Raw genomic sequence first — 7,839 nt, forward strand, 5'->3', positions numbered from 1 at the left:
AGATTACTGTTTATAAGGCGGCTGTTATTAAGTACAGCATACTTAGTGCTTAAAATTTCAGTTCGTATATTACCGTATCTACACAATTGTAAGTCAACCTATTCTTTAAATTTTGAAAACCTGAAGTTGGGGGAGGGGGGGTTGACTTCCAATCGAAACTAAAACATATGGCACCACCAATAAAAGAGAGATAAATGAGATATTGGGCGTGCTACAACATGGTCACTGCGTGGCGGGCCGCAAGTTCGACATTTCTGAACGAATGGTGCGGGAGTGGTGACTGCCGCGAGGCAGCGCTAGTGAGGACGACGGCACAAGTGAAGGCAAGTAGTCCAATGACCATGCTAGCTACTAATAAATTTTCGTTATGGAATGCTCTCACAGGTACGCCACTTTTTTTTCCTGGCACGCATGATATGGTGGGGTCCACTCACAATCGTGTAAATACAATATTAGATGCTGCGCTTTATTCTATGCGTATTACAAAGTAAACAAAGTCCACGCTAACGAGCGGCAAACTCGTCCCACAATGCATGGAGGCACACATGCTATTTTCACTGCGAGTTTGTGAGTAAGTACCCAGGAGGTGTGTGGTCTCCTTGTGACATAATAGGTACCATCAACTAGTTGTGCCATAAATGGGTGCCAGCGCTGCAATATTAGCGCACACGTGGCTACAGCAACACGCTGAACTGCGTATCACATGTAAAAGCATCGTTTCACTTTCGAGAACTTGGCTTGGCTAAAAACACTCTTGAATGGTTAATGATCAAATCAGTTGGACATGAAACTACGAAAACTTGTAGCTAATATTTTAGAAATAATTTAACAATTTAGAAAACATGAATCGCAGGAACATCTGCTTAATGAGCAAAATAATACTTTCTCACAGCTACGGTTGCGCTTGTCATCTGCCTCCCATCAATGCTGGGGTATAATGGCTATCGCACTCGCCTATCACTGTTTTCAGCATGCTTCCGGTGAACGACTCCATCCTCACTGCTGATCGAAAAAATTCTGATGAAAAATGTTCCATAGCGTTTTCTCTGTTAGCACTTCATGATTAGACACTCTGACCGGTAAGCTTTCCATTGCACTAAAAGAAATGGGTACCATGAATATTGGTTGTCAGTCCCTTTAACATATGTGTGTGGAAACATGAAAGGTGTGAAGGATTTAACACTTTCTAGTAATGCCCTCTTTCACATGTGCCTTTTTATTCAGCACTAATACAAAGAATCAAACTGCACAAGGTAAGCAATTTGTACTGGACATAGTGTCATGGAGCTTCTGGTTCGTTATGGCACCATTGTAAGTGTTCGAAATACAAGCTGGAACCACTTCGTAAGTGCACTCTGGCACTAGTTCATTATAATTAAGATTGGACAACCAGGGGAAGGAAACCTCGGCCCAAGGTCACTTCAACAGGGGAACTTATCCTGACAAAAGACAAGTCCCCTTGTTGACACATTGGCTCCAGGTTGAGGCTTTCCTTGCTCAACCATTGTTAATCATTCAACAAAGTACCTAAAGCTACGTTGGACGTCCGCGCGAACAATTCAGTTTGTCGCTCTGAGGATACGGCAGAATAGCGGATCCGGCAGACTGCTCTTCTGCAACCGTATTCTGCAAAGTTTTGCACTACCTTCAGAATACAGTGGTTAAAATACGTACAGAGCTGCTTGTCGCACACGCATACCTTCCCGTCATCATAGTGCTAGCTAGGAACCTGCACAAACAAGGGGGAAGAGCACATGCTGTAGTGCATTTCGACAACAATCTGTTAGCGCGGCGAAGGGCTCGCTATTCGAACAAAAGAGGCATCTAGAAGCAGCTCTAGGTGTTAAATACGTTGTTATACCACAAGAAGTTAGAGTAGAATGTACTAAAGTGCGCAAGAAACGGCCGTCGAAACTGCCGAAATCAACAAAGATAATGTGGCAAAGACTGTTTTAAGGCAGTGGTTGATATGACAACTGGAAAAGCCACTTGGAAAATTTCAGTGGTGCTGTTGAGGTAATGTGTCTGTCTGCCACACTGCAGTCCAGCGTTAGATTCCTCATCGCAACATACTTTTTTTTTTTTTTTTTTCAATTTTTTTCAGCAATGTCGCTGATGTGGCGAAAACACTTTCACCACTTAGATCCAAAAATGGCACATGACAGCAAGTAACATGTCCTCACGGCCACTCGATAGCCAGATCTAATGCACCATTTATGCAGCTGTTTTTACATGTGCTCTGTAGTGCATGTAAGAACGGCACAAGAAGCTTACTTAAACACATGACCCAATGGTCCGAAGCATGTGGCAGTCCGGCAGCAGTGATGATGCACTGTTTAGTGTCATCTTGCCTTGTCAAATGTAAGTGGCGAAACCCTCAGGCAAATTGCCCCAGGCAAAAAAAAAAGAAAACAAAAATTTAGTGAATTGGTATCCAAACAAGGTACCCAGTGTAGCAATCAAGATTTTGCTGCAACGCTAACAAAACGACCGACTTGCAACAGTTTCTGTACTTGGAATATTAACAACTGTCTGCAAACTATTCATATTTCTGCCACGTGGTTTTTACGGATTGCAGTGTTTCTAAACACCCAGTTCTTGTGCGCTTCACATATGTTACGTACGTTATCTATGATGTATTGAACACATACAGCCACTGGACGTTTCGTTAAAAAAAAGCAAGCCCTCAGCCACGTTGGCACCAATTGCCATCAAATTTAGTTACTGTACATGAATTCTCGATCAGTTAACGATTCTGTTAATTTATGGATTGCAATTTCGAATTTCGAACCGGATTTCCACTTTTCACATAGTGGATCAGTAACATAGCCTAATTGCAGCATTGCTCTATTTGCGATAAGCATACGTTGTCATAGTATCATGTAGAGGAGCACTGAATAGAATGCGTTTCTCTTGCTGTGAAAGTGCGCATCAATGCTATGGAAGCAGATGCAGCAGTTCTAACGGCAATGATGAACACATCAATCTGCACGGGCTGTGCCGAAAGAGGCATGCTGGACCACAACACTCAGAATAAGCGCTGGCACAAGGGAAGCATGTGTTTAGCTGTTCAGCATGCTTATGCTTGATGTATCCTAACATAAAACACGGAAAGGCCAACGAGAAACGTCGGAACGTGCTTCCACAATCATCATCAGCCTATATGTCCACTGCAGGACGAAGGCCTCTCCCTGCGATCTCCAATTACCCCTGTCTTGCGCTAGCCGATTCCAACTTGCGCCTGCAAATTTCCTAACTTCATCACTCCACCTAGTTTTCTGCCGTCCTCGACTGCGCTTCCCTTCTCTTAGTATCCATTCTGTAACTGTGGATCAGAGAACTAACGGGGATAGCCGATATTCTAGTTGACATCAAGCGGAAAAAGTGGAGCTGGGCAGGCCATGTAATGCTTCCATAAAAACACTGCCAAATCTATCTAATGTACCTGTAAAAAAAATTGTAGGGAGACATCTTACATACTTTTAGCCACAGCCATCATTCAAGGTCTCCATCTTCTGATGACCCCAGTATCTTTTTCTGGCACTAGTTGTGTTTTCAGTTCTCTTTAGCATCCTCAATAACCTGCACCAGTGCACACCAGCAGTTGCGCACTCTGGGTAAATTAAAAAAAAAGCATTGCAATAGTTAAATTGTGGAACCGCAGATAGCTAATACTGGTGGAGATGGCAACAGCCAAAAAATGTGCTGCTTGCCATAACCATACATAAATTTTTGATTTCTGAGTTTGAAGATGAAAAATTAGTTTTTTCATTCACGACACAGTGGATGCATCAAGTATCAACACTGGTGCAGAGCAATTTGTTCTTAGGGTTGCCCCTGCTTTGTGCTTCACTGCAACTGGGCACTGCGAACCGCGCTGGTTTCGCGGCAATTCTATGGCACTTTGATCGAGGACCGTTTGTATAATTCTCTATTGTGCCCTAGCTTTGCCCCTCACTTGTGTAACCAATGCCTAATATCGGGGTTGCTATTATGTTGTTGCCCATGTAGGTGGCTAAGTGTGCTGCTTTGTGTACTTTTGTGCCTTACGCAGGTGTGACGCTCTGCTGAAGAAAACTGCCAGGCACCCAAGCTCATTCTTCCCAGGTCTAATGCAGGCACTGCCATCGAACTATGGCTGGTTTAAAGCAAAATGGACTGCAACGGCAGATGACGACGCTTCAAGAGCTCTCTGGTTCTCTTGTTTATATTGTTGCAAATGCTGGAGGACATCCTTTCTTATAGGGAACCCTGAGTGTTTTTTTTTTTTTTTTTTTTTTTTAATCCCATTTTTCATTTTAAGCAATCTTCTGCAGCTTTAGTTGCGGCTCTTGACATATCTTGCAAGATGCAGGGATATTGAGTGCGGCAGTGTGTAAAAATTAACTGTATCTTTGTTACGGTTGGTTTGCTAAACAGCGCTGGAAGGACAGCTTTTATTTTGTGTAACTTTTATATTGCTGTGACTGGGGGGAGCGGCAAGCTTCATATTTTTATGTCTTGACGAGAGCACCAAGCAGATTTTGTTCTAACCTGAAGCTGGCGTACGTCAGTTGATGTTATGTTGACGCTAGCCAAAGCAAAGGTTGTCTTGTTTGTGCAGTTATGCACAGTTTAGACATGGCACTGTTTGTCTGTCTCATTCAATATGTGTAATAAATCGCCATATCGATATATATATATATATATATATATATATATATATATATATACATACATACACATATAAAGTCTGCATACTTAGTGCTTTTATCTTGTCCTTTTGTGGCATTTTGAATTTTAGATGCATGTTAAGGGTTCCATAGGGAACTGTAACTATAATAGCAAAAATAAAAACGGAAAACATTGTTCTATTCTTGCCCTTGTTGTCTGTCCAGACGGGGGTACTTGAAGGAAGGTTATTTGAGCTCAGAGGGTGGCCACATTTCTTAGATGGCTCGTCAACTGCCAATTGCAGATCACTTCCAGCCTTTAGTGTGTTTATTTATTCACTTGGGAGATGCTTGCCTAGCTTCTTATTTGCCCAGAGCCTTGTTTGCATGTAACTCTACATGCGGGAAGTGTACATATTATGCTGTTGGGAGAGACCCAGTCTGTGTGCGAGGTGGCACCATGACCCTAGCACGTGCTAGGCTCCAGACCTAGCAGGGTGTTTGCTGCCCCTCTTGCTTGCTTGGGCCCATGTATAGCGGTGGCTGTCGCGGTCACCAGCTAAGTGCAGTGTTTTGGCATAGCCTGGGACTCCTGTGCGTATGCACCATTTGTTGTTTCCTGTGCCCCTTGTTTTCCCCCATCTTCTAGTATGTGTGCTGTTTACCACAGCCTGTCTCCAAGTTGGTCTGTTGTGCTTGCCCCTGTTTTGTGTTGCTCTGTCATCAGAGCCATGTGCTTGCCCATCCAACCTCTTGTTTGTCTGTAGCCACGAATGTTTACTGGGTCTCATGCCAGGCGTTGCGAGGAGGAGGTGCGACGGTCGTTCATTTCTGGCTGCTTCTATTTCTTCTGCTGTTGTCTTCTCCTGGAACGCAGTGTAGCTGAAAGGTGTACCTATTTCAAGAAACTCTGGAGCTGCTTTTTCAGCCTACAAAACTGTGAATAAAAATTGAAAGTGTTTGTGTTTGTGCTTGATTGCTTTGCTTGCCAAGGTCTCTAGTTAGCAGAGCTCCTGTGTGCTTTATGCAAGCTGAGGTGCATTGGAAAAGGTGAAGATGGCTTCTTTTAGATGGTTGCTCAACATGCAAATGATAATCCGTAGACCTGGCTTCTAGAATGCTTGCCCAGTATCGGAATCTGAGCAAATTTATTGTTCGTTCACAGAGCAGAATTTTCTAATGTAGGATCCATGTACATACAACGCCCGTGCAAGGTAAACTGGCTAGGCAGAGCTGATGTAAGTATGAAGAACAACTCTGGAAGGCTCGATTGTCAAGAAGCTTGCTTCGCGATGTGCCAGGTATAGTGCGAAATAACGAACTTTATGGCAACTGCGATGCAAAATTCAGTACAGTTAATGTATAGCATAAATGCTTAAAGTCAAGCAATATGCGTTATGTATGAATTGAAACTCGATGGTGGGCGTGAACCGTCAAAAAAAGTACCCCATTGTAAAAGTGGAATTACACGCACAACATTGGAGGAAGCAAAAACCGACGGTAGGCTGTCTTGCCGTCGATTTTTCCTTCCCCTGATGCGCGTCTAATTCGCGAAGTAGCATGTGTCATCTAGCCCAATTGCAGGACATACTAAAGTACTAGGTTGGTTGATCTGCGCGAGTTTCTGCAAAAGCAATACATTCAAACCGGTTATGTTGTGCGACTGCGAACGAGGAAGAATCGTCGAGAAATTCGATCGCGATCGAAAATGCCGTGCGACACCAGCATTAGTGTAAAGGCAACTCCTGCAACTTTCATCTGTCGTGTTGTATGAGCGTATGTGTAAATACCTCTGAAAATGTGTGCGTAAACTCGACAGGCTCGTTTGATGCTCTTCTATCCGGCGTACACGCGTGAAGCGTGTTCTGTGGTATTGCAACAATCTCGTCACTGCTGCTCCCGGGGTGCATTAAGGAATATTGCCCGTTAAAGTACGACGTAGCGATTGTTGAGGAGTACACGCACACGTTTCAAGGCTGCAAAGAAATGGCGCGCACACATCGCAGCAATATTTAGTGTCTATTCTTATACGTATTTTTTTTGGCAACGTTTTAATACATGTTTGACGCACGTGTCTAGCCGCTGCCTTCAAAAATAACGCAGTGCAGCTCCCGACTGCTCTAGTTTGTAAGAACATGTGTATTTTCAGTAATACTAAAGACCAGAGCACATGCTGCGGGTGGCACAATCACGCAGCATGTTCTCTTCAGGCCGTGCACTAGCCGCTGCCTTCAAAAATAACGCAGTGCAGCTCCCGACTGCTCTAGTTTGTAAGAACATGTGTATTTTCAGTAATACTAAAGGCCAGAGCACATGCTGCGGGTGGCACAATCACGCAGCATGTTCTCTTCAGGCCGTGCAGTATATTGAAGAAATTCTAGTACTTAACCGGTGTCGACCGCCGTATACCTGAATCTGGTCTGTCCGGCTGTAGTCGGACATTAACACAAACGTGGTGCCCAAAATTTTGCCGCGTTAATAGCCCTGAAGTCTTGTGCAGTTCATTTAATGTCTTTTTCCTGTGCTCGACCACGGCGTGACCTCTACGCAAGTCTGCTTTTATTTGCCATCTGATTTTTTTTTTTTTTTTTTTTTTTCGTTGCTATAAATAGAAGAAGCGCGTAGACTGCAGGCTGTGTGATAACTACAGCATACGTGGGAGCGCGGTTGCCCTAGGCTGGTGTCCTTTCTTCTGTTTGTTTGTCCTCACGAACGTCTCGTGCTCTCTTTTTTTATATTTTGTTTTGTTCGTGCCTGTTGGCATGGAAAAAAACCGGTGCCGAAACGCAGAAGCCGGACAAGCACCAGCGCCCCCAGCGCCACTTCGGTCGTCTAGGCCTCCTTTTCCCCTAAGTCCCTTACATGTAACTCAGCTTTCCCCAGGTAGGGCGTAGAAAGCTGTAAGCGAGCTGTACCCAGAGAGCAAAACCGGTTCGCAAGTCTGGGGAACAGTTGCATTGAGGAAGAAATGAAATAAATAATTTGGCAAAACAACATGGCGAACTGGCGGGAAGCCGGCTGGGAACCCGGCAATGTCTGCCACTGCCTTGAAACCATTGGCGCGCGTCGGCCTACATTTAACCACTTTTTTTTTGTTGTTGTTGTTGTAAAATGCGTAATCTAAATGTGCGTGTTCATTGCTGCACATATCCGTTACTAGAATAAACATCTTTCTTTGTAAAATGCG

General features: G+C 44.0%; 1 protein-coding gene across 11 annotated transcripts in view; it reads left to right on the forward strand.

Annotated features, from left to right (window-relative positions):
* Positions 1-5,613, forward strand: part of LOC119457926 (protein hu-li tai shao-like) — a 124,252-nt gene extending 118,639 nt beyond the window's left edge. For all 11 annotated transcript variants that reach the window (XM_037719719.2, XM_037719728.2, XM_037719694.2 and 8 more), the window contains one exon: positions 4,055-5,613. The gene's annotated coding sequence lies outside the window, so the exon portion shown is untranslated. The remainder of the gene's footprint in view (positions 1-4,054) is intronic.
* The last annotated feature ends 2,226 nt before the right edge of the window (positions 5,614-7,839 follow it).

This window comes from Dermacentor silvarum, chromosome 1, assembly GCF_013339745.2.
Source record: "Dermacentor silvarum isolate Dsil-2018 chromosome 1, BIME_Dsil_1.4, whole genome shotgun sequence".
Classification (NCBI taxonomy): domain Eukaryota; kingdom Metazoa; phylum Arthropoda; class Arachnida; order Ixodida; family Ixodidae; genus Dermacentor; species Dermacentor silvarum.